Source organism: Anarhichas minor, unplaced genomic scaffold (assembly GCF_050575085.1).
Source record: "Anarhichas minor isolate MPS153535 unplaced genomic scaffold, ASM5057508v1 ptg000010l, whole genome shotgun sequence".
NCBI classification, from domain to species: Eukaryota; Metazoa; Chordata; class Actinopteri; order Perciformes; family Anarhichadidae; genus Anarhichas; species Anarhichas minor.
In genome coordinates, this window is record NW_027466456.1 from 17,714,114 (window position 1) to 17,742,079 (window position 27,966).

The following is a 27,966-nucleotide window of genomic DNA, read 5'->3' on the forward strand; positions in this document are numbered from 1 at the left end:
TAAAGAGGTTGATGTGTTTCGGATGACACCAGTATTGGTACCAAAAGATAATAATAAAAAAAAAAATGTAGTGTACAATTCCACTAGCAAGCAAGCTAACTAGCTAGCTCAGTGCTCAAGCCAGACTTTCAGTGTGGCTTGATGTCTTGTGATGTCTGTAAATAGTTCACTTGGAAGCTTTTCCCTTGAATCACTTTGGGAGGCTTGGAGGACTAAAAATAAACAACAAAAAAGTCAAACTATCGTTATGACCTCCTGCTACTGATAAATGTTGCCAATGAACTTTACACTCCAAAATCTTCAAATACCATTGCTATGTCAGTGCCCCTCTGCGTCTGCTGTTGGACTTTCACCTATCTATTATTATTCAATGCTCAAACCAACAAGAACTAAGTGAAAGATAGTCCACACAGGGCTGCCGGGAGGGGAAATAAATGGGTCTAACAAACACAGGACTTTTGTCCAAGGGACCACTGTTTGTGTCCTGTGAGACACATTTTTTTTACTTCAGTCATTATTCATTTGACTCGTGAGGCGTCAGTCAAGTTCAACCACGTTCTTTTCTTAAAACTTACTAAGTCATTTTGTTGCCTAAACCTCACTTGCGGAGATGATGGAAGCTTATTTTGAAAAGGCACTATGTAACAAGTGGAAACTGACACTCCGCCCCTGACACATCCAAAACTAATGCTAGAGAAGGTATCCAGAGCGACATGGTTTGAAGCTTAGAGCCACTGCCCAAGCGTCAGAATTGGATAATTGGGTAAGGGTACAGGTTTAACAGTCAGGCTGGCTCAGCTGTGTAGGTTCAGTTTCACTCATGGGCAGGCTCAGGCTTTTCCTCTATTTTTTCTTAACATTAATTATACTAATGTCACCGGATTAATAATGATTTATTGATGTTAAAGAGATAGTCACTGATCAAACACTATGTGCCTCTGTACTGAAGGTCAACGATTACATCTACATTATTAATGTGAGATATAAGATGCCACATCTGATCTGTTAACATGCACATGTCTTAGTGACACCGCAGACCAAAGGGAAGTCGAGCGCTTGTGAAGGTTAACAGTCATCACCTCAATTTGTCTGTTCCTCCTATCAACGCCAACTTATGTCAAAAGCTACGTTAGCGATGGGCTGTACATGGATGAGTAGTGTTTGATGAGATGTGCGAGAGCTAGAATGTATTGCCAAATGTCAGCACGTCTTCTCCTGGTTACAGCCGTGTCAGTTACAACGGGGAAATGAGTGCTTCACCAAAGCATGAAAAGAGCATGTCAGAAAGAATGAGTGACATGTTATGTTTGTAAGTCTTTGGTGACTTTGTTCCAACTTTAAGGTCACTAAATGGTCCAAAAACGGTCTCTCAAGGCTGGTTAGCAAAACTTTAAATAATTTTGTGCACAAAAGGTGAACAGATCACACAACAGGAAACTACAGGAGTGAAACACTAATACAATTACTCATCTTCACATGAAAAAAGAATAGAAATAATTAAACATTTGCACAGTCTGAGTAATTATGGAAGGTGTTTTTCAAAGAAGGGACTGAAAAAAAAGTCTGCCCTCCCTACATTCCTCCTGTTACTGTTGCTGTTCCAGCATAACACCTAAAAATCCCAAGGTAGCATACTCATAATTATGTTTAACAGCACTCTACTCATCATGCAATAACTGCAAACGCAGCTAGCCATAATGCATTACTGTGAGCTTGTACTGTTTCATTCCACCTGTGTTTCAATGCAGTGTTAGTGGGTGGCGAGAGGCGAGCTCTGATTAGAGAAGTTCTGTCAATCAAAGGCATCAGAGGCAAAAAACAAAAAAAGCCCATCCCATTGACTGTAATCCTGTTTGATTCATTTCTCTGTTTGTGATTTCTGTTACTTGTTGGTTGTTGTTTTTTTCGTTCAGCTTTGAGTGAGCCTTAAGGTAAATGTTACCCAAAAGCATAATATCTATACTGATGATGACCTTGGACAGCTTAAATCAACATTCATGGAAATGAACAACTCTCATTCAAAGCTGGAAAACAGACACGGTCAGACAAGTTAAATCATAGAACACCGTAGAACATTGCATACAACTGACTAAAAGTGAAGAAAATAAGCTAGACTTGGAAGCAACTGCAAACATGTTGAAACAAACTTAAACCACCTGGAAGTTTGACCAAGATCTGTTTAGCATTGCTGCTCAAAGCACTGTATCGAATTCGATGAACAACCGAGAGACCTGTGCCCTCTGACCTCAGAGGTCTGGTGAGTTCATATTCCTGCAGAAGATCTGAGATGTAGTCCAGTTTTTTGAGAAATGAATAGACACATTTTAAAGTCTATTCCTTGACAGACTGGAATCCAGAGCTGATCTGAGAAAGGCTCACTACAAGGGTTGCATTAGTTACTTGTTTGGGCATGAACTTGTCTGAATCTTGCTAAATATTAAATGTGTAATAAGCAGTTATTGTCTTGATGTAACTTTAGATCTGAATGCATGACAACAGCAATTGGTATGATTTGGGTTTCACTTCATTTTAACAAAGAGCAAATATAAGCACTCATTTTCAGGTTCTTATATTTGTCACCAAAAAAAACAACGTTAGTTTAATCTTCAAAAGGAACCATCAGATAATACCTTACTAAATAAAGAGATTACAAGGGGCTAACAGTGTGCATGATGTATGGCTCCTTCTCAGTTAAAAGAGTTGACTGAACACATTTGTCAGTAACTCTTTATTATCTGCAAGAACTTTGTAGTTGAAGTTCCATCCTTGGGCAACCCTGTGTCATTGGAGAAACTAGATTCATATACGGTACTACTAATTTGCAATATGCAACAAAATAAGAAACTAGATAACCTTTTTTAACCAACAAAAAAATATTTGTTGCAGCCAAGCCACAAATTTGCTGATGACATATGGGTATTGTTTTCGTACAATTTTTCCCTTCTAGCAACTGTGGCATGATACAACATGTTATGGTTATGTTTAGACATACAAGTTGGTAAAGGTTAGAAAAAAGACTGAAAGACAAGTTTGCCTTAAGACACTTTATGACATCCATGCATTGAGTTGGTCAACGCATTTCCAGGGGTCCTTGGAACCTGTGTGAACATTTGGCACATTCCATCAATGATTTGGTCAATGTGCTTTCTTTGAAACTCCAGGGCTTCATTCAACCACACAGTCATTTTTGACAGTGTATTTGAATGATGGAAATGAACTAATTTGGTAAAACAAATACGGACATTTGCAGGATTCTTCTAAATGGCATCTTAGAAAATGAAGAACTACCCCTTTATAATTGCAGTTTATGTCAAAGCAAAGGGTTTGATTGTGACGTGTCCTCTTGGTGCTGCTCTGTGCAGTTGCTTCTGCTCTCACATCTGTCACTTTCTTTTCCTGCTCACATTTGCACAATCACGGGCGCTCACAATTATTATAACAACTCGAAGAGACCATTAATCTCTGAGTGGATATTAGAACTAGGCCTGTTTTGTCATTTGACAATCAGAAACCAACAAACACATGATGATCTAAGTAACACCCATTGTAAAAAAAAAAAATCAGCTTGTCCGGATATATATATATATACCTTTTGCATTGTATTTTTGCAAGGAGCTCGAATGTCAATGTCAGTATTGATGTTTATTGTATGCTAGCAAAGTGTAAGGCTGCAGTTTCCAAACAGACCAAACTTTTCCTCCCTGGGGACCCGACAGTGGAACGAAGCGGAGAACAGGAGGAGGAGGCGAAAGGTAACTGTCGCCTGCCAATAAATCAATATGCTGCTTTATTACTTCAGAGAACAAAACGCTCTGCTCCAAGATCGATTGCACCACCGAGGAGCCTCCGATAACTAAAAATGTGAATAAATATAATTCTCCCGGCATTTGGCTGCTCCGTCCCCACGACCAGATCAGCATCAATCTATTACTGATGTGATGGTTTCCGCCTGATGTGTTTTTGTATAAGCACAAATCAATCCTGAGTTTATTAGCCACTATGATGCATTGTAAAATGGCATTACTGAGGGTGCCAGATGAATGCCATCCATTAGGAAGTAGGGCTGCATCGACTGGAGAGAGAGCGAGAGAGCGAGATATTTGTTTGTGTGTTTTTGGCAGTATACAGTATAAAGTATCTTATAGTATTGGATCATTCCAGCATTTCAATGTTGAAGCTAATTAAACAGCACAGAACACCACAGGAAAAAAATATATGAAAATAACCTATATATTATTATTCAAGTATTGTTAAACAGCAATCATGCACCCTAATTTCACATGTTACGAATCTAGTGCACCTCTAGTTTTCATTCGACTCAGTTCTATTGAGCCATTCCTTCTTCTAAAGCAAACAGAAGATGTGTCTTAGTAAACACAAGAATAGAGTGTCCTTGTAAGTCAAGCACACAGAGTGGAGGAAGCAGCATGGAATCAACAGCACAGAGGATGAGAGACTGGCTCGGACTCTGCTTCCACTTTCATTTTGGAAATATTCTTTCAAACGTCTCCCACACAACATCATAACAAACACCGTGCAGACAGCTGGACCATGCTTGACTTCGAATGCCGCTCACAAGTCATCAAAAGCACATTTTGTGCTAATTTTCTAACATTATCATGAATGATTACGACGCCATAATATGCTACATGCAGTGCTGCATGCAAGGGCCAGTGGGTTTAACAGTAATGGGAAGCTGCATGGCAAACTAACGTAATGCTGTATTTATAATGTACCATACAGCCTTAATCATGATGTGTATATACTGCATAGCACTCTAATATTACCGTATGTTTGCAATGCATGTAAAGCTCATGAACTGGAGAGAAATGATAAGGTTGCAATCACAGAGCCATATATTTCTGTTATTTTCTCTGCCTCTGTTACAAGGAAAGGGAATCCGCAGAGCACACATCTGATTAGATTTGATGAACCCTGTTGGATCGAGGAGTAAGTGGAACACCAAGACATTTGCATTGAGTCCACAGAGTCCACATGGCATTGAATACAGAAAATATAATAAGGAGGGGTAGAGAAAAAGGGAGTTTTTCCGGTATTTTCATCCCGATAAATTATTGATTGCATTCAATACCCCGGAATAACTCCAGCAGCTTGTCTGTGTTTGTTTGCACCGCTGTGCATCAATGCAAGTGCTGGTCAATAGTCAGACTTTAATATTAATACACAGACTGCTCTGGTCTACAAACACACATTTAGAGATGAGATGAAAGACAAGACACACAAGAATGCGGCCGGGCTTAATGGGATAATTGGATGAGAAACTGTCATTCCACCTGGTGAGTGACTGTTGGTGAGAGGCAAGCGGCTAGACAGCAACAAAAAAAACAACCTAATCAGCCTGGCCCACTGAGAGCCATTTTATGCTGCAACATCAATTACAAAAGAATTGCTTTAGGGATCCTCTGGCCAGGCTTTTCGATGCATCACTTATTAGACAATCCTTTGCTGTGACATGTACTCATCAGAGGACTGAGGCACCGGCGCTAGACAAGGTCATTTATGAATTATTTGGATTTGTGTCACACATTTACAATTTCTGTCCGTGTGTTAAGAGAGTGAAGCCTGAAATCAGCACTATTTCTTCTATTGATAACTGAGGTCATGCAGTGCTGTGATGCTTGAATAAAATATGACTTACCTACTTAATGCTCATCAAACGCTAGACTTAATAATGCTAATTCTGTTCACATGCAATTATTTAAATTGGGCTCATCCTGTATTAATTCATAAAGGTAATATAGGTAGGAAGACCCAAATTGTATACAAGGGAAAATCAGCTTTAAAAAGAGTTTGATGAAAATGAAATGCCTATTCATTTACCTTTATTCATCTTAATTACATCATTGCTGATGTCACAGCTGTTACTGTGTGATGGGAGTCATTTTCTTTCTATAGCTGTGGTAGAAGGAGTTTCACATATTCTACTTATAGTTTCTCTTAACGGAATTCAGAGCAAATATATGATTGAGGGATTGCCTCCACACTGCCCTTGATATGGTCAATGCTGACCCTGCGGCATGCAGCTAACGGCGCTAACAGTGCAAACAACAGCAACGGTGCTGACAGAACCTACAATGTTTACTTGACAGGAAACAGGAGGGTGGGCGCTACGCTTCGCGACACTGCCTTTGGTCGGGAGGATGTTAACAGCTGTAGCCGTCGTACGAGCACAGAGCCTAGCGGCGGCTATTAGCTGGCCAGCAGGACACACAAACAGGGACTCACATGCACATGCGGCCAGACTTGCTAACTCAAACAAAGCACAAAGAAGCTGGGATAACAACACACACACAGCCATCTGTTGATCAGTATGTGGAAAGACTGACCAAATTTGACCTAAATGCAGAGAAGTCTGAGACAAACATAACAGGGGATCATAGTCAATAGCGCCACTAGTGGTCGAAAACTCTTCAGGTTACCTTTAAAGTACCTAGTTGCTGTACAAATATACTGTAAATGCCTTATTGTGTTCAAATCGTAAGTGTTGAAAGCTATGGTATCAAGAAAACACTAAGTCATCTTCATGTGATTCATATGGAGATGCCTCATGACTTATCAAGCTTACTGCCGCATGTTGATTGTATCTTTATGATATTACAAGATAGCAGGTTTTATCTCTCCTCGGGCTCCCCTGATCCTCATTTGACACCAGTTTAATTGAAAAAGCCCAGAAATCAATAACATATTCCAAGATCAAATGAGATGATTATATGAATGTATTCAGTTTTTCTGGTCCATTATCACAAATCTTGACTTCATGTAATGTTATGAGCCACTATTTATGTTGATTTGTATGTATTATTCCCCTCCTAAAAGCCGTAGGAGGACCCAATCACATGGAGGTAGATGAAGTTTAGCAGGTTTATTGTGATGTTACTGGAGACAGAGATGTGTTGGCAGGCAAGCAGGAATCCTGGAGCACAGGGAGTAAACAATAATTTACTTGGTTAACAAGCACACAAGGAAAGCTATCACACAGGTCTCAGGACGCTTGTTTCGATTGTTTTATTTTGATACATTATTTGAATTGCTATGAATCAGATAATTAAATACAACATTTATCACAAGTTAAAGTGCACCAAATCTTCATCTATGAATGCTTGTGAATGATCATAGATCGTTTTTTATGTTAATAAAATAAAGAAAAGAACAAATCCAATCAGAAGCTGGTACTTAAGAATGATGATTCAAGAATCGGCCAGTTCATTTAAAAAAAGCAATACTTGTGTGTGTGTGTGTGTGTGTTTGTTGAAAAAGTTCCCCATCCAATGACACCCACAAAGCCTGAAGTGCTGGGAAATGATCCTTAGGAGCCTCAGCGGCACTTGAAATGTCGCTGTTGACACGCTCAGGATGCTGTTCCTTACAAACTCGTGGTGATATGCGTCAGCAATCAGAGAGACAGGATGCGTACCAAACAGCCGGGATAATTAAGGTTGAACCAACAAACAATCAATGCACAATCAGGCTGTATTGTGGCAAACAATTCTGCCTGAAAAAGCCTGTCTTCATTTTCTGTATCAAAGTGTTTGTTGGTGGGGATAACATACGTTGCCTGCATTCTAATTAGTATTTTTGCACGAAAGAGACCTCAAACATGAAATGTTTAGAGGTTTAGGAGTATACTTTTTCAGCGGCGTCTTTATCCCAGACCTCATAGACGACATATTAATAGTGACATTCTGTTCTTCTTGGGAAAAAGACATTTTACAAATCACATTTAGAAAAGTAAAAAAACAACTACATTTGACCGATGCAATGCACTAATCAAATGGAGGACCTGTTATTCAACCTGCAATCCCCTACTTGTGATCATGGGACAGCAACCAGCTGTTATCAATAGGAATGCACCCCCTTATTTAGGACCAAGTACAACGACTTAAATATGGGAACTTGCCAAAAGTGATTACTAATATGAGTACTTAAATAAGACCATAACAGTTCTTACAATGACTTTGAAAACATGTTTTACTCTCATCGGATGTTCCTCACTTTCTGACTGTAACATATTAATGATATAAAATTACGCTAACCTTTTAACATTGAACTTTATCTTTTCCTGATACAAACAGAGCATAGCTTGCAGTAAAGATGCTAACTATTCTGTTTCAAAGATACATTAAAAATACAAAATAAAAAGCTGAGCAATCACTTGCAATTGGTGCAAAATTTCCTATAAATACAAAAGATGGGTTGCTTGCATATAATTTGGGAAGCAGCTACAATGACAATACGTATATAGTGCATGCCATATATCACTGGTAAGGAGAATTGAATTGGGACAAACTGTGTCTGGTGTCATTGTGGAGGTCCAAAGGAGAAATGGAAGTCTATATAATCTAAAAATAAGAAAAAGGACTAAAAGCGGAGCTAACCTGAACCATATTGTGGCGAGTCTGTAGGTCAGAAAATCTGATGAAGCTTGCCGTCCAAACCTCCACATGGTTGCCAAAGGGTGTGTTAAATTACCTGACAGGCGTCTATATATCATGCAGTGTGTTATCCCCTCCCATCGCTGCACTGATGGAAAACAGCCAGTAATGCTATGAGAAAAATACAGACCCATACAGTAGATTAGAAAGTACATTTGTTTACTTTAATATGAATCAAACTGGTGAAGCAGCATTTGAGAAAGTGCAAATATTTTGATGCAAACCAGTGAGTTAAAATAAGGGCTTTTAATTTTATTATTTTTCTACTGCAGAGGCATTAAATAATGATGAGGCAGGGAAGCCTCGGCTTTAATTAAGGAACGCTATCATTGTAATCATTTTTATTCATAAACAAGAGTTAAAAGCTGCAAAAGAAGCTTTGGAGAGAGGGATATATTATTGATTGAAGGGAGAGATAAGAAATTAATGACCCATGTGTCCCAGATTGAATAATCAATTTCAATTAATATCAATTTCACAGTGCAGCTGCTCGGTAACAGTTCCTCAGATCTGCTTTTGCCGCTCATTTTTCAACCTCTCGGGGAGAACACACATTGAGAGAGTGCAGAGACCGTGCAGGAGGGAATAAGCACCTCCCTGGGGCATAAGGCACGGTTATATAGGTCTCTGATCCTGTTCTGCCACAGGTTGTTAATGTGAGTTCCACTGACCCCCAACTCAAACCACCTATTGTCTTATCTTCAGTTGAGGGAAATATCAACAGCACACACATTTTGCTCCTCGTCCTGGCAGAGCAGAGAGCAAGAAATTGCTAGAGCTGTGTGAGAGACCTCAGTGTTCTCATTTGGCCTTGAATGAATACATCGCAAAACCATCCATCATTCAAGTCTTATTCGGAATGACAATGATGAGGTGCTCCAATATGTGTGTACGCGTGCACCAGTGCATGCACCAGCATGCTGTGGAGAGGTAACAATCTCCCTCGAGAAGTGCAAGTGATATTTTCAATCCAAATTGAATGGATAGGGTGATTGCGCCGCGAGAGCAGTATAGTGACATTTCAATAGGCATGCCCTTATCAGGAAAATAATAAGGAACAAATTAGACTCGCAGACTGTCGGATGCAAGAAAGAAAAGTCTGAACCAATTGAACCAAAGTAGATGCTTATTAGAGACGTTCAATTTGCATATATTGCATGTCAGGCAAAAATGTCAAAAACTATATCAAAAAAGCCCTTCTATGAATCTGCTGAAATTGCTCCTTGATCATAGTGAATGAATTTGACAGAACGGTGACGTTATGGGTATCTGGCGGAAATAAATAGTTTCTGGGACATTTATCATACATAGCAGCAGTGCAAGTTTCTCTCCCAGATTGGTTTGACCAGGAGGGGAGTGAGTGGAAAAGGCTGTACTTCAATGCAATTTGCACCAATTTCTGTTTTCTTAAAACCTGTCTTGACGAATGAAAACGTAGAAAGTATGCAGAGTTAGGTCATTTTAGATCTATAGGACACATGCGAAAGGGAGCTTTACACAGGCTTCTCTGCCTCCTGCAATGGTCCATCCCACCACTTAACTGGCTTTGGACGAATTGCTAAATTGGCGAAAGCCCATCATGCTGCAGTACTAATCTGCTCATCTTCTCATTCCAGCATTCTGCAGCCTGGCAACTGGCTTCCACTGTAAAGTTGCCGTTTGGGTCTCAGGCCTCAGCTCAAGTTTCCCAAAAGCCATCTTCGTGGTTAACTTTGAAAGTGCAAGAAAAAGAGACTTCAGACGGATCAGCCCTGTCTCAAATGGCGCCGAATCGCCTGACATATTTCTGTCAACCTCTCTTTGAGATGCGAGCCGGAGGGCCCCTAATGTCAAGTGCCTTTGACACTTAAGACAAATGATGCACTCAGCCCACGTTCCAGAAAATTACAATGTCACAGATGGATGTGTGGCAGACTGGTGCCTGCACGGACAGACAGGAATTTAAATACATCATCACCGTCATCATCGCCATCACCACGTTCACTGACTCCAAAAAGCCAGTGTGGGTTGGCTTATCATTTGCTCAGGCACCGCTGCCTTTCAAAATGTACAAGCATTAATTAAGAAACCATTATGAGCCCAAAGTCCATCGGAAATGTGGACATTATGCAGAGTGACACCCCATTATATGAGCCTTCTTTGTGTTTCGTATGCAAGAGTTGTAACAATTTCTTGTGGGTTTATGTAAAAAGAGCAGCGAAGCCATCTGTTTGGTAGCGGTTCAGGATGCAGAGCGAATATTAATAAGGACACCAGTGTTCTCGGTAATGTGTCATCTTCGCAGCTCCATCAGATAAGCCCGAACAGCAGGATATCATGTAAAGTTATGTCATAACTATCAATCTGACAAAAACAGGTACAGCATTTTGTCTCTCTGCCGGTAATCCTACCTATCCTTACGTGACAAATCCAGCTAAATTGCACCCCATTAGCTCTACAGAGAGTCATTTTCACAAGAAGTTATTGCTTTAAAGCACTGGAATTTCAATGGAAGGTTACTGCAGGCCTCACCATGCAATTTCTACTGACAATTTTTACTATCCAATACCTGTGCGGACGCACCATTAACAGTCAGGTGTCCGTCAGTAAAAGATGAAAGTCGTTATGTGTACTTGCTTCAAATATCCATTTGCAGACCATACTGTTTTTAATTTTTTTTTTAATTTTAACAAGGTGCATCACTGGCTCTTGTCCAGCTTTTACTGATAATGAAGTCATGGTCTTCTCAAAAGAGCTAAGGTAGTTTTGAATTTATGAGATCAGACCGGGTAGCACATTTGGAATTTGTTCAGGGTCTCTTAATGTGAAGCTTTCATTTCAAGGTGACATTATTGCGAGGGAGGCCAGTGGGATCATGGTAAATCAAGAACCATCAAAACGGAAGGCTTCAGGATCAGATGTTTGCTACCTGAGGACAAGTTCATTTGGAGTGATTATAGACACATCACTTCTGAATCTCAATAGCAACAGATTGAGTCGTAAATAAATCAGCGGGGAGGTCAAATGAAAGGCACACAGCTCCCAACACTTCCTTGTAAGGTTGCACAGCTCTTTCTAATCTTCATCTTCAGCCTTCACGCCAAAATCAAACAGGGAACAGAAAACGACAGAGAAACAAGATTCATCTCAAATCCCTCTAAGCCTTTATCGAATAAATGCTCACTCACAATGAACCCGGCGCACTGGAACAGAAGAACAAGAACTTCACACACACCTCAAATCTAAAAAGAAAACAGGTGAAAAGACGGCCCTGCAGATGTTCATGAATACATACAGAATTATATTTCCTCATAGGGCTGCAACTAATTACTATTGATCCTGTAACGAGACGATCGCGCGCGTGTGTGTGTGAGACAGGAGGGGGGAGCGGCAGCAAGAGAAGGAAGAGGCGCCACACAAACACAGCTGTTGACCGCTCGCTGCCCGGTTCTTGTGTTAAAAATGTCCGCTTAATAATTTAAAAAAACTTCGTTAACGCACGATAAAATAATTGTCGGCGTTAATTAATTAATGCATTACGCGTTAACTTACCCAGCCCTAATATTTATATATACACATAACTTCACATTGAACTGATCATGCCTGCCTGCTTTGTCATTGTTTTTGGCCAATCATGTATTTCCTAAATTGTGACAGTAACCAGGATTTTGGAGCTCGACCCATACCACACCACTAGAAGCCCATCCTTGCTGCCAGACCAGAACATCATTATTGGAGGATTCCTGTATTATGTTCAGTGCAAATGTGTTAAAAATGTGTGTTTTCTCCAATATATTTGCATAGTAACTAAGTTAGGGAAACATTGTGGTTGTCATTGAAAAATATGGTCAAAGTATGGTAGGGTTTGCAACTAAAACATTTTGATAAGATAAGGGAAACAGAACCTGGTTAAACGGGTATTCTCTGCGATCCATAAACGTATTTCTAAAATAAAGTTAAACGGGGCATCTACTGGCCCCGAGTCATCACGTGACAAACTCCTCCTGAGACCTCCACAGCACTTCTCCTCTCTACATAATGGATGGAGAACTTCCTGAATTGGTAATGAACATTGGCATTGGACATTCAGTTGAAAATACTGGGCTGAATTGTGCCCCTGTCTTTTTCAATTGACAAAGCTGTTATTACTATTTTTTGATCTGATGATCAATCAATCTACAAACCATTTCAGAGCTTGTTCTCTCTATCTTGAACTAATATATAACTATTTAAAAGTCAAATGAAGAATGACTAAATGTTTACTTCTAGTCACGATTATCATGGGAAACAAATATGAATCAGTTCCCCAGGAAATGAGCCCGGTGCCCTGTCTATATTTAATGTCAAAATGTCTGGAGTATTGTGATTGCTTTTGGAATTACTGACCCCGTTGAAACCCGATTAAAGCTAATTGCTCCCCAGCGTGCTATGACCAAGCATGACAGATTGCATGGTTACGTACACTCACATTTACTCCCACATAGGCGAGTGTGAATGAATTCTTCTGTGGGTGTTGCCAAGAGGGGCTAATGTGAAAACTGTCCATCATGTTTTGATCACAATATACTTGAGAGCTACTCAGTGGGAGCCGGTGATAAACTGCTGAAAACCCACATAATCCCTCCTTGAGCCTGGAAGCATTGCAGAGTTTGTATTGATAGGAGAGATTATTTAATGTTTCAAAGTAATCACCTAAAAATACACAGTACAGGTCGTAGTCAATTTTGTAGGGTCCGAGCACGGTCGAAGTAGGAGCGAAGGACCTATTCTTCTAATGTTTATTATTAGGGCCCGAGCACCAACGAAGTCAGTGTAGGACCTATTTGTCTTCTAAGTTTTATTATTATTATTATTAGGGCCCGAGCATCGTCAAAGTCGTAGTGAAAAATCTATTGTTCTTCTAACACAGGGGTATTCAATTAAAATGCAACGAGGTCCATTTAGAGAGAATTTCGTCATGCAAAGGTCCGGAACATCACAGTAATGTTGCAATATGATTTGATGTGGCACACATATTTAAAGTCTTACATGTAAGTGATCTGATAGCGTTTTAATGCTTCAGAGTGGCAAGTTGGCTCAATAGCACCCCCTACCAAATGTCGATGATGCAGCCCTCGCAGTAAAATAACCTCCCGTGAAGGTTTGCGGTAGGTTAGGAAAATAACCTGCAAGTCAGCAAACTTCAAACTTGGGCAGTACCATCTAAAGACCTCAGTGATCAAAAGCTATCAAAAGCTTGAGGTTTCATGGAACGGCGTAGATGTGGTGTGGCGGCCATTTTACATGGTTCGCCATCATACATCAAGCTGTTGTAACTCGACTGTACTTTGTCAACTGTCCCAAACTTGACATCCTTGATGAGAGGCATGGCTCAAGGACTTCTGCATGCCAATAGTTAGTCATAGCGCCACCTACTGACAACCATGGCCGTTAGCAGGATTCTATAAATACAGCGGTCCAACCACTGAACTAATTAAAAGGGTTCTTGGGCACACCACCAGGAAAAAAGACTTCTCTGATCTATGTGCAAAGTAAGATGTTTGGAGAGCAAAAATTGGATAACAATAGTTTTCAAATTCAAATTTTTTCTACTAGACTATTTCCGCTTTGAGTCAGTCAGCAGTGATTGTCAGAGCTACCTGCACAAACAGTTTTGAGACCTGCATTTACTTTTACAGTCTGTTCTGTTACAAACACTAAAGCACATTCACGCACATTCAGTTTTTTGTCTATTTTTACAGGCTTACATTTATGATTGTTTTGGAGCTATACTCAAAACTTTTGAGGCTTAAGACCTGGCAAAATGACCTTGCTGGTCCACACAGGAAATACCGTGCACGCAGTCTGATGGTCACAGTAAGGCATGCCCACATCAACCAGAGTCATGCCAGGACCCTCGACGTGCGCAAAGGTGCGAGGGCCTGTTCAATGCTGCTTGCAGCTTAAATTATTCTTGTCCCGCATGTCTCATGATCCAATTGGGTTTTAGTTCACTGGAAACATTCTCAGCTCAGCTCTGAGGATTCATGTAAATGTACGGTAGATTCCCTCATTTGCCTGGAAGAAGTGCATTATTCATAAACTGTGTGAATAAAATCAAGTGCAAATCTGATCATTTGATTAGGCTGGGGTAATGCAACCGTCATTAAATATTCAGAGACTGTGTCCTGTATTCTCAGCTCTGACTTCATGTGAACATCCTCAACACAGTGCTATGTCTCTTACAATAATATCCACTCAATTAAACCCCACCGTGTAAGATGATGGCTGTTACATGTAATTCATTTTTTTCTTGTAGAAACTAGTCGGCACAATTTGTAATAACGACTACAGGGCTGATAAGCGCATAAAACACAGCTGAGATCAGTTCATTGGAGGACTGTGATCTCAGCAAAAATGTATTCAAATATTTGCACATAAACAGTCAAAAAGACAAGACGAGACCGTCCCTGTGTATTTGCATTTATTATTTTATTACATTTGTAATTATGTTTTCTTGGATGTGTATTGTGTCACATTTGCAAATTACCGTAAACACCTCCCTCTAATGTAGCATTCAGAACAACAAAGACCACACATTCTTCAACTTGCAAAGAATTAGGGAAAACAAATAAATGCAGTCGGAGGTAAATAGCTCCTCAAGGGGAACAAAACCCGGCTACAGTGACGCCTTTCCTGGCTTTAGAAGATAATGAAGAAGAATACAGCCCATGTGCTCCTCAGAGATTGTTTTAATTATTCTTTCCTCGTATCCTTCATTGTCCCTATGAAGCACAATACTAATTTCAGACAAATCTTTCACTGCATGACTTTCATGTTTTGATCAAGGGCTTACTGCTGTGTCAGTATATCAGCAACAAGGAAGCCCAAAGGAAGATTCTAAGTTAGAAAATATGAAAGTTTACGGATTATATGCCTCGAAACTAACTAATTAAACCAGATTAAAGTGTGAAAGTTTTAATTTCAAGTCGCTACCAGTTTTCAAAAAGGGTCTCAAACTGAATGTGATGCTGCACTATGAGCAGCTTCAGGTAATGTTACTTTGATTTATGTTCCGACACACTTTATAGGCCGAACAATGCTCATGTCAGGTCTATTATCGCATGGTAAGACATGACTGCACTCTTAGTTTAAGTGTTGCAACAACACAAGAAGAAATGCCAACAATTGCCAATTATGAGGATGAAACTAAATCATTGCTTGTCATGTACCTAAGGGGGCATAATTATATGCCACCTTAGCCTGTACGTCAGACTAACGTGAGCAAGAATACATTAACAATGATTGTAAAGAAGTATTTGTTTTGCCTAAACACAGCGGGGGCTTTTGCAAGCACACTGTGTTGCTGGACATTTGTAGGAAAACGCACAAAAAAGAATGAAATAACTTATCATACAAACTGTTGTATGAGGATACGTTGGATTGCAATTATTAATGTATTATTGTTGCCTTTGCCCCAGCAATAGGCACTCGTCAGAACGATGGCGGAGAGAAAAAAAGAGTCAAGCTGACAAGGTGCAGAGGCGTCAAAACTTCAGGCAAGGAATTTAAACGTGACTGAGAGAAACCATAGTTGTGATTTAACCACCCAGTCTGTCGGTATAAATACGTTTCAGTTATCACCAACTCTCTGAAGATACATATTTCACTGTAACTGTGTGTGGTTGTGTAGCGCTGATCTGTTTTAATTGGACAGTTTTTGCAATGCTTTTTTCCGTCCGTCCGATTTTCTTAAAAAACGTTGATCCGATCGCCTTCACACTTGGCAGGTCTAAGGAAAGGCAGTGTTGAGTGTTAAGTTGTTTGGACGAGCTGTTCAAGAAAGCTGCAAGCAGCAATTTACGGGGGCCAAGCAACTGGCAAACAGATACGTTGAACTAGTATCTAATTTCAATATATGCAAATAGCACAGGATCATAGAGACAACATTTTGTAGCAGTACAGTTGACGGTGCATTTTACCCTTTACGGGTGCTTTGAGAATAAGATAAGATTAGATAATCCTTTATTAGTCCCGCAGCGGGGAAATTTACAGGATTACAGCAGGTAATGTCTTATTTGTTTGTCTTAATTGTGTAGGTTTGGCGGCTGTAATTTGTGAATTTGCCTCTCAGTTAGATGAGTGCTACGGTCGTTAATTAAAGATGGGGGAGAATAGGCTAAATGTGTTTTCAATATAAACTCTTCAGGAATTCAGTTTCAGCAAACAATTTCATTCGTTTTATTATCTCAGACCTTTTTAGTATCCGTGTTCATCACAACTGTGGGGCATTCAATTTGTATAGTGAGCAGGGAAGCTCTTTCAACAATACAGGACCTTGAAGTGTCCTCAAGAAAGACAGCAGCTTTCTATACCAGGTCCTGTTTGACTCCTCTGTTGATGACCTACGACGACCTCTGTTATGTGGAAGGGGACAAGAAAAGGGAAAAATGTCCTGCAAGTAGTAACATTCTGTATTGGAATATTACCTTCTTCAGACAGATTGAATCAATAACATAAAAAGGGGAGGACTCCTCATGTGCCTTGCTAGTTTGCCTTTCCGCTTCACGTCCTCATTGCTGAAGGGTTTCTGAACATTCAATGACTTCAATCATTGGGCACAATTCTGTTCTTTTTCCTTCAGGTACTACACAGCAGGTGGTTCAGCTATAATCACAAAACACCGTGCAATCAAGTTTCCCCTCTTGAGAAAAACAGCATTGCTGATTATACTGCTGCAAACAAAGTCATGTCTGTTGATGTATTAATGGAAATGTTGGACTTTGACAGTGTGGATTATGGTGTTCATTACAGCTCAAGATCTGCTCACCATTTAACCTTAAGCATGAGCAGGATTTCGTTGCCTTGATTTGATAAATGCACCGCTGGTGTGTCTTTTTCCGACCGATGGTGTCACCAGATAAGCAAAACACTTACATTGTTCCTTTTGTAGAGAGCCCAGCAGGTATCAGGAGCTGAATTTTTCATAATTAGTAAATGCTAACCTCTAACTACTACTTTGTGTGTAAGAGTTATTCATCTGTATGCATGAGTAACTCATCTGGGAATGCAGGTAATTAATACATACCCTCTAATATGCAGTTTGTGCACACAAATTAATCAATTTGTTCCCTGAAATGAATAGTAGGCCTGTCAGAATATTGTAGCAGGAGGAACTGCAGTAACAGGTTATTGTGTCAATGTCTTTGGTGTCAAGTGTTTATAGGATTCAGAACCACTTTTGATTTAATTTGACAGTCTGTGTGGATACCTCTTTGATACCGGTTTGCATTGTGAATGACCATTTATCACAATAACAATGTATACAAGCTCATCTGTTTGTTACTATAAATGACTATTTCACATAAAACTCACTCATGCAGCATATTTTTGGAAGTTTAATAAAAATGTTGGCAACATCAATCAGAATGGGAGCCTGTTATTATCGTAGCAGACATGAGTTCAGCTGTTCAGGCTGCAGGTTCTCCTAGAAAGATTTGCTGCGTTCAGCACTAACTGGGAAGAAATATAGGTGGCATTTCTCAGATATCCTGGTACCATGAAAATAGCATTCCATTAAACGGTATGAATCATAATCAGGCACACCTGCAAAAAAAAAAAAAGAGATATAGAGAGAGCATTATTTATATGTTCCACTTTGAACTCAGTGCTCTTTATTGGGCTGTTACTGAAATAAATGCTCACCATCAAAGCTCCGCTAAACATATTAATTGCTGGATTTGATGAGACCTACATTCAAGCTCTGCACCTGCTTATTAAACGCTGTGACACAGCCGAGCAGCTTGCCAATTTTCAACAGTGGGATCAACTAGGAACGAAGGTAACTTAGCTATTCTCAGCCAATGGTATGAATATACTGGAAGCTTTTTTTTGTGTTTTTCCTTTCACCTATCATCTCCTCTTTTTGCAGGAAAACTGTTTTCATTATATTTCAAGGACTAATCTAATTATCAGAATTGTAGTGATATATATATAAATATATTTGTGTTCTACCATTGCACAGACTTCTTTGGTTAATTCCTTAGATTGTCTTGGAAATATGCATAGAATGTTATATTTTTCATGTAGAAAGAAAGCCCGTTGCCATTTGCTGACTGCTTACAGCAAGTGTTTAATTATACATGGGCACATTGCACAATAACATTGGCTTAGTGCAGTTAATGCCTGCCTGCCAACATTGTTTTTCCCTAATCACAGACTGAAGCCTCTCTCCTGTTCTTAGCAACAATAATGACATATGCTCAAGCTAAAACTCAACATGCTAATGATGGAGTATTTGATTTGGTAAGTGTAGACCTCTTTGGATCCTGGTGATTTTCAGCCACAGTAGCAGGCGGGCAGCTCGGGAAGGCAATGTCAGTTAGGTCAGTTCACCACTTTGGGTTCGGGGTGAAAGATCCCACCTATTGAACCAACTGGCAAGAAATTCTGCATTTGTGGTTCTCAGAGGATGAATTGTATGAAGAGTATAGCGCCATAAACTAGGCTACTCAAACATATTTTTATTTGTCGAATGACATTGCCATCAGCTGTGCTTTGTTTCATGTTTAATAGCATATGTTATAAGATAGCATGCTAAACTAAGATGGTGAACATTATCACCATTATACCTGCTAAAGATCAGCATGATATCAGCACCAAAGTACTGCCACACAGAGCCTGCCTCTTACTTGGCTGTAATCCAACAGCTCCATGTTTCATTTGCTCGTTTTGATTTGTTGAACATTTACTGCAAATGTAAGGCTACTGTATTCACACCTAAGATATTGTATAATAACATTAGCTTAGTGTATTTGAGAATTTGCTTTGGTTTCCGTCCATAGCAACAATAATGGCATTTTCTTAAGCTAACGTGCTACATGCTCATGATGGAGAACATCTGGAAAATCTCTACAGATTGTGCAACAGTAGGCCTGATTGATTTGTTCTGTGTTTCAATAGATAGCGATTACAGTTTAAACAGTTGTTCACTTAAAAGGGATGAATTTATATTTACCGAGTGTTTATGACAAACTACTTTGTTATCAGCAGTGAGCTCATGAAGAAACACACACGCCGATCAAAATGCTACAGTTGTCACATTCCATGTTCCCCAGGCCCCACTCATTGCCATTTCCATCCATCCACCAGATGCCCTCTGACTCTCCCTCCTTTCCCCGCCACCTGACTGCCCCACCCATCTACACATCTGTTCCTTCTTCCCAACTGTGCTTTGCAGTTGCCAGGCTTTCCCCACCCCCTCACCTGCATCTCATTCCCTCATTAGCCTCTCAGTTCATGCCCTATACCGGCCCAGGTCCATTCATTCCCTGCCAGTTTGTCCAGGTTGCTATACATTCTTTTTTCATGCCTCTGTTTTCTGGCCACCTGTACCTGCATCTGCTTGTCTGTTTACTTGCTTGCCAGTACATGCCTCTAAGCTGATTTATTCAATAAATCATTGAAAATCTTCATTTTGTACGTGCATTTTGGGTCCTTCTCCTGTTACCTCGAACACACCAGCTGTGATAAAAGTGTTGGTACTGTCCCCTAAAGACCCACATTAATATTTGCCCCTGGCATATTGTTGTAAAGAGCACCAGCACAGTTTAGGCCGGCTCTTGACAATTCTGATCTCAACTCCTCTCAACCCTCAGTGTTTTCTCACCTTTAACAGAGTCATAATGGGTTTGGCCAGAGCTTCCCCCGGCGCTGGCACAGACCTCCAGCATAGTGGAGGTTAAGCTGTCAATGTGAGACTCTGTTCACCCAGATAGAAAGGGACGAGGGAAACCTAAAAATCTCTGCTCATTGAATGTTTGAAAACTTGTTTTACCCAAGGAGATCAGAACGTCTCCATGTAAAAGCAATTCACATATACTCGAGTCTACAGTTAATCACGGGAGGTCTGATTACACGGTAAAAAGTTATGCTGATGTCTGCAGGCATGAAAAGTGTGACCCAATTATACAGTAAGCTTTGTTGTTAATGAGGCCTGAGTGAGGGCTGGGGGTTTGCACTGAACAGGCTCTGCCTATTTGGGACTAATGTCTGGCATGGCAGAGTGCTTGGACACTGGTGAGATCAGCTCTCATTCCCTCTGCTCCGAGATATTGCATTGACCTCTGCAGCCTGCATCCCAAGATTACCTTGACATCTGCTGGGTGGGTTTCCAAAAGCTAATTAATCCCTGCTGACCTGAAGTTTGGCTGCCTGTTCTAAAAGCATCTCAGGGTAAAGACCCACTATAGGTCAGCCCATAGCGCCCGTATGACTTATTCTTGGAAAACGACATGATGCTTTTCTTGGACTGGAAAGTCAGGAGAAAAAATATGTTAAATATTTGACTGGAAATTTTGGATGGCATGATTTTTTCCCCCTGAACCTATTAACTTATATGTAAATTATATTAAATTTGTTAGTGAGTGATTATTTCAGGGGCTGGTCCACTGCACGTAAAGTCCAAAACTCCTTTAAATTAGTGAGTATGATATTTCCCAGCTTTGTTTTATGGCCTCTTCCAGCCCACTGATTACTGCAAACAGTTCCTACTTGAGGCCACATTAATATTCATGAATCACGTTATGCAAAAAACACTATATAAATAAATAAACACCCAAAACATTTGGCAATGTCGCCCCCTAAAAAGTGCTATGGGGCCCCTGGTGGAGCTTGTGATATTTCTTCCTTGACATTTGTAATTGTTACAGTCGGAGGAAGAAATTGAAGGCCTCAACAATATTTCCCAAAGTCCTCAAGGGAAAGTGATATTCCCCCTGTGGAGGTGTAGTTGCTGCAGGTTCAGAGAAGTGGGAATTCTTCAAGATATTTGCAAATGTATTGCTCTAGTTTTCAGGCAGGTGAAGAGAGCCTTGGGCAAAATTAGGTTTATCTGAGCGATGTTTGTGAGGTATTCTGAGGGGACCGGATAGCCCTTTCCGTTTCTCATTGCACAGACGAGTGTGCTCAGCTGCTGCGCCGAGGGAAATTACTAGGTTGTTGTCTACATACAAAATCCACTTTTGAAATGGGATGGTCCTCAGGCAAACATGTCAGAATGTTTTGAGATGGATAAAAATGTCGTCTTTTTACCATTGAAGGTCAGACAAAAAGCAAATATGAATATCATTTTCAAATCCTTTTGCTCTATTTTCATGTGAACAGCCTTGTTTACATAAAAGCTTTTTTAAGAGTTGTTATTGAAAATGTATAAATGATGAATGTTTGAAGCTCTGCTTTTCCTACAAACACGGTATTTGTTAAACCAACAGTTAGAATTGTTTGGCCAGCTTCAACAAAATGTAATTAAAAAGTTGCACAAAAAGAGAGAAATTTCATTCCGAAATTTTTTTTGCCTGAGCTGAAATGGTATTAAGTAAAAGTAGGCAGACCAATACAAATCATGGAAAAAAGACTAATTTATCAAAAAAGTTGGCAATCATTTAGGCCAGTTGTTATATATATATATATTAGGAGTGTAACAATACTGTGTATTGAACCTTTCGGTACGAGGCTTTCTGTTCAGTATGCATTACAAACAATTCGTTTGAATAACACTATTGCATTTATGCAAAAGCTTAAATTGTGGGAAATATAATGTTCTCTCGGTGGAGCCACTGCGCTCAACAAGGTAAACCACCCGAGGTAACAGACAACGTGCTGTCTGACACTCCCAACACGGAAGAAAAACATTCTACTCTGGTGAGGCACATGTGTTCTGGAAGGCACGCTATGCTAAACTAGCTTACCAGGAAAACTAACAGCAGCACCCTACTCTGGAGTGGAAAGCGCAGGCTTCGAACATGCTTAATGCTATTGAGCCCCGTGACACTACTCCTTCACGAGCCCATTTCGCCAGACCATAATTCCTGCTTTGTAAAAGAAAACAAAAGCCCAAACAGAGAATCAAATGTCCCAAGCACCCGCTCTGACAACAGACGGCCCAGACGTCACGGGCACATCACCTCACTACCTGATCAAGGAAATTTCTCTGGCATTTCTGCTGTATTGAAAACGTACCGAACCGTGGCACCACTGTGTCATATTGAACCAAACCGGTAATTTTGTGAACCGTTACACCCCTAATATACATATTTAAGAGATGGATATTTGGAGTTTTGCTTTTTCTTCAAAACTCATTAAACAAACTCTTCAAAACAGACATACCATTTGGTTGGTTGGCCAAAATAAACCAAATTTCAAAAGTAAAATTGAAAGATCAATTATTTCAGGAAACACAAGCCTCTTGTCAATGAGGCCTCATGCAGGCTCAACTCTCAACTTCCTTTGGTGAAGTTTTTGGTCACAAAAACCAAACTTTGGTAGTTGAACAGTTGTCACGAATATCAGTCTTGTGGTTAAAATTCCAATGTTTGTTTGACGCATCCTTCCACCCGCCTTGTGTGTCTTTTTCACTGTTTAATACTTTTTAATACCACACTGTTTAATACTACCCTTGCAAAAGAGATTGCAGATAGCGGAAGGGGAGGAGAGAGCCAGCTAAAATAGGTAGCAAATTGCAGGCTTTTAGTCCACATCAAGTGAGTCAGACTAGAATACATCCAGCAGTAACTTGAACTGAACTCTTAATTTCTTTGTGATGTGCACTTGGGTTTCCATCAGTTTTGTGCTGCCACTGTGACAATTAGTTACCAATTAACAAATCAGTTTTTAACAACGTTCATACGGTCTTAAAAAGATTCAAAGTAGATATGAAGGACACAATCCCTTATTACAGAGCAAAGTATACCGTATATGCAGTTGAGCAGCCTTGTCTTGGCTTTCCGTGTTTAAAATATGAATATTTGGGGTTTGCTCATGAATCCAATCTGACACTCTACACTCTTGTTTAAGAGCTTGTTGCCAGTGAGAATGACAGTGATAATGATGAGACATGAGACTGTAACAATATGGCTAAATATATAGACCTTTGTCACAGCAGACATTGTGATATTTCATAGCAAGAAAAGCAAAGGTGTATTTAATAACATTAATGGTGGCTGCATTCCACTTAGGGGGGTCCATCGTTTACGTCATCAATATTACCTGTGTTTTTTTTGCTACTACAAGTCAAAAGGACAAGTGTTAAAAAGGTCCATTCGAAAATACAGGCGATAGCTTAAGGTTAATATTTTGCTCTTACATGTATATTTAAAGGTTGAATTACTGTGTTGTACTTCCAATCAGGATTTCATTATTGATATTTGACTGGTGATATTATGTTACCTCCTGGCATAACGCTAGCCTATCATTTTGTGAAAGCAATTTTTGTTGTTACATACCATTTCATTTTTTCAATATCTTTGGTCAAACCTTTGCTTGTTATTTATTTTCCTGTAATTAGTGTGGTCAAATTCAGCGAGACACACTCTCCCACTCGTTTATGTCTATTTGTATTTGCTATTTAATTTGTTGTTTCACAATTGATTCCAACAAAAACCTCAAAGGCCAGTTCAAGTCTTCAACCTTTACTAGAGGTGTGTTAACTAGCTTCACGCTGTAGTTGTGCACCTACACACATAGAGCTGGCGGAATAAAAACAGCATTAACTGTTAGATTGTGAGAACGTCTGGTAATGAACTACACTCGTATGTGTGCACACTACTGCTTGCATTGGCACTGCACATAGCACTAGATGTAAATGTAGTCCCTAGTTATATAAGGCTCTTTTTCAAGTGTGGTTTCTTTTGAAAGTTGCACTTATGAGTTGAAATATCATTAGGTTAAAAGAAGGGGGATATAATATAGAACACAAATATAACAAACCTTACTTGGGTTGTCATGATTTTAGTAAGCTTTTACATTATGCTAACACGTAAATGGCAAATGTGTTCCTTTTTCGCAGCTGCCCTAGACAAATAAGAGCTCTTAAGTACTCTCCCACATCTATATCCCACTCTAGCATCTTCCCACAGCTGGAAGAGAAAGGTGAGAGTGACCGCCCCAAACACACATGTACTGTAACACACGCACAAGTGCTTTTCAAATTCCTCCTCTGAATACTGAACTCTACACCCACCACACTCATCTCCCTGGGCTCCCGGCCTCGTGTCCTCCATCACCTTCCCTCCCTCTGTCCATTCTTCTTCCTGGACCTCTGAGGACCTCTGCTTCAGATCTGCAGTCCCCCGAGACCTGCCCAAACACTTGCTCGTTCCCCATCTAGTTCTCTCCACCTCTTAGCAAGTCGCAGCTGATAACGGTTGTCTTCGTGGTCGTGGATCTATTTTGGCTCTCGAAGGGAGCACGTCGGTGCACGTCGTCTTTGATGGTGCTCGTATGGCAGCTACACGGTGCCCTCGAGAAGCAGAAGCCTCGGTGATGAGAGCGGCGAGAGTATTGTAAAGATGTCAGACCGTTAACATGAGGCCTGAACCTATCTGCTGCTCACATGGATGGGGTCATATTGTCTGCTGTGTCTCATTTGACAAGAATACAAGTCTGATGTCCTTCGGAGTAATTGCATATCCTCAACAGGAATAAAACATCGCCAGTGACTGATTTGACAATTGTGAAATCCTGAAAGTCAAAGTGCCTTTTTCCATCAGCAGTAAAAGCCCACTGCTGTTCCTGCTATTCTTTTGTTCTGGTGTAATCATTGTTTGACTACAAAATACAATCTAAAACAGTGAGGAGGAGGAAGAGGGCTTGAAATTACAGAAAGAATAAAGTCTAATCTCTCCCTCTCTTAGTCTCCCCTGTGGTTTTTGTTTGTTTTCACTGTGCTGATGACACAAACACCATTTGCGATAAGTATACATGAGGTTAATGTATCATGAAAAGAATTAGATTCAGCGTTTCTCATAATCCTTGATCTGATTTTATGGATGAACAGATTAATATACATTACGAAAGAAGGGGAAGGGTTTTCCTCTTGTCCATGAAAGAATCTAATAACTATAAATGTACCATGGTGACTTTTTGGATGTTTGCAAAGCTGAACGCATTGGGCCGTCTAATAACATTGGGGAATTCATTAAGAGGAACTACAAATCGTTTGGTTGTGTCATGTGAATGCTTGACATAGCCCTCAACAAAATATGATTCCACTCACACGTGTAATACACAGTTTTATACAAAAGAATGGAGGCAATTCATGTGTAAAAGCCATTGATTAGAGCACAATAACCCCCAAAACTAATTTATGACTTAAACCACCTCTGGATTAAGTTAAAATGTTCTGAAATATTGAAGATATGACCACAGACCTGAGATGAAACATATTTAATTGTAGTTCCTCTTACTACTGTGCTTTATTTATTCAGAATTTCTACATTATATACTATACTTAATATAATATTTATATAGAAATGAATTCACACATAATATACTTTGTATGGGAACTCTTGCTTTAATTAAATTACTTTTGTATTTAGCAAACAAACATGTAGTTCACAATAGTAAAAGTAAAATACATAAAATACATAATGGTAAATTATTATTATTTGTACGTTTTGTTCAATAAAATAGCTATAGGATAATTAATAGGGTGGACAAAACATCATATTGTCTTGGATGTAACAATGTTAGTTAAATTGCAACCTCAATGGAACTGTGCCAACCGTGGTTGCTGCTGGAAAAAATAATGTTTGCATGCAAAAGATACTATCGTTATATTTACTGGTACTTTGAAGATTAATGTTTGCATAATAGTATATATGCAAGATTGTAATAGCCTAACTTAAGATGCCAAACAGTATTTAAGTGGTTGTATCTCAACCAGCTACAGTCTTAAAAAAGACTGCTTACATTTTACTGCATCATAATTCATGAAGAGGTTACAATACAACGTGGGCCAAAGGGCAAACCTGCATAATAAGTAGGCTATTCTCACTTTTGGTACCTTGGTCTTCACTCTTTTTATTTTTTTATTCGGAGCCTCATTAACTTTCACAAAGTGGTTGCCAGTCTTCCTGGGCTCCAATAAGAAAATACAAAAAACAAACAAAAATGTACAGCAATTTTAAATAACACACTATTGATAAAAAAAAAATACAGAACAAACCAAACATTAGAATTCGGAATATATGATGAAAACAAACACATCAATAAACACACACATATACACAAACATATATGTGAGATTCAGCAATCTTTGTTTCAGTGTTTTGTTGAAAGAAAATATTTTTGTAGGTATAGGGAGCATACTCCAGGCAGAGGAGGCCACCTCCATCAGCTGGCTCAATACTTAAATGTGAATGTGAGCCGTTTTAGACGAAAGCTTCTGCCAAGGGAACCTAATGTAAAGGAAGTGACATTTGGATTAGAGCGTTGATAAACTCCATTCACAGATTGCCTCTCTGCAGGTTACCTTGATGAGGCTACAGTGTCGCGACACACAGCGAGGGTAATGTCCCTGGCCTTGCTTGTACACTGCACGCTCTGATGCACAAATAGACCACCGCGACACACCTCTTAAAAGGCAGCGGGCATCCAAGTGTGTAATGATGCCAGGGGTGTGAGGCACTTTACAACCAACCCATACCTTCACCCACAACTGAGATTAATTGCACTTGATTGACTTTATCAGATGCGCCTCTGTTTCCTGCTCTCCCATTTGGAACACCCTAGAATTTATTGGAAGACCTCCGCACACTCAATATATATCGAGCTTAGCCTTATCAGAGAAAAGTCTAATTAAGCTCCATTTCCGTGTGTTTATTTCTCCCATTTGTTTTACCCTACTCCAGAGGTAAAATGCAAAAAAAAAAATCTATGAATGTGTTGACGTGCAGTGTGCTGTCTCTGATGTCAATCCATTGCAAAAGGTTGACAAATCGCTTCTATTAGCATCCCATACAGTCAAAACAAAAAGGGGAGCATTTTTTTTTTTTAAAGGTGAATGCATTTTTTTGCCTTCGCCCAATGTTAGCTGGGATCGGCTCCAGCGCCCCGCGACCCTCAACAGGATAAGCGGTTTGGATAATGGATGGATGGATGGATGCATTTTTTTGCATTCGCACACCGTGTCCGTATCATGATTACAGCTAAATCTCTCAGCGTGGTAATGCTAACAGGCTATTTGAAAACTGTAGTAAGTGTTTTTAAAGTCACTTGGATGAGGCAGGTCAGCTTGCTTCCCTATCATGTTGGAGCAGAACAACCATGAATAGTATGAAAATATCACAGGCTATAGTAAAGGTGAAAAAATGCACAATATTTTGAAGCCAACTAGTCCTCGCACCGAAATGACACACCGGAAACTGTTAGCATCGGCCATTTGTAGTGTAAACGTGTACAAAGACCAAGTGGTGTGTCTGCTGAGGACGGACTCATTTAAGATTTGCTTACAATGTCTGTACAAAACACTACAAAACACTGCACTTTCTGCGAACCAGTCAGAAAAGCTATGATTATACCAATGTCACCTTTCACATCTAATTCGGACAAGGACTTTACAGCCTTAAGTTAAATGAAAATCGAATGACTAAGTGTGGTGCAAAAAGAAATCCGATATTTCAAATTGCGTCTCTGACACCTGGTGACATTCAAGATGTAAGGACACAGTCTTTGTTGTCACCATATGTAAGTTACATATCACTTGGAGCAGGTGCAT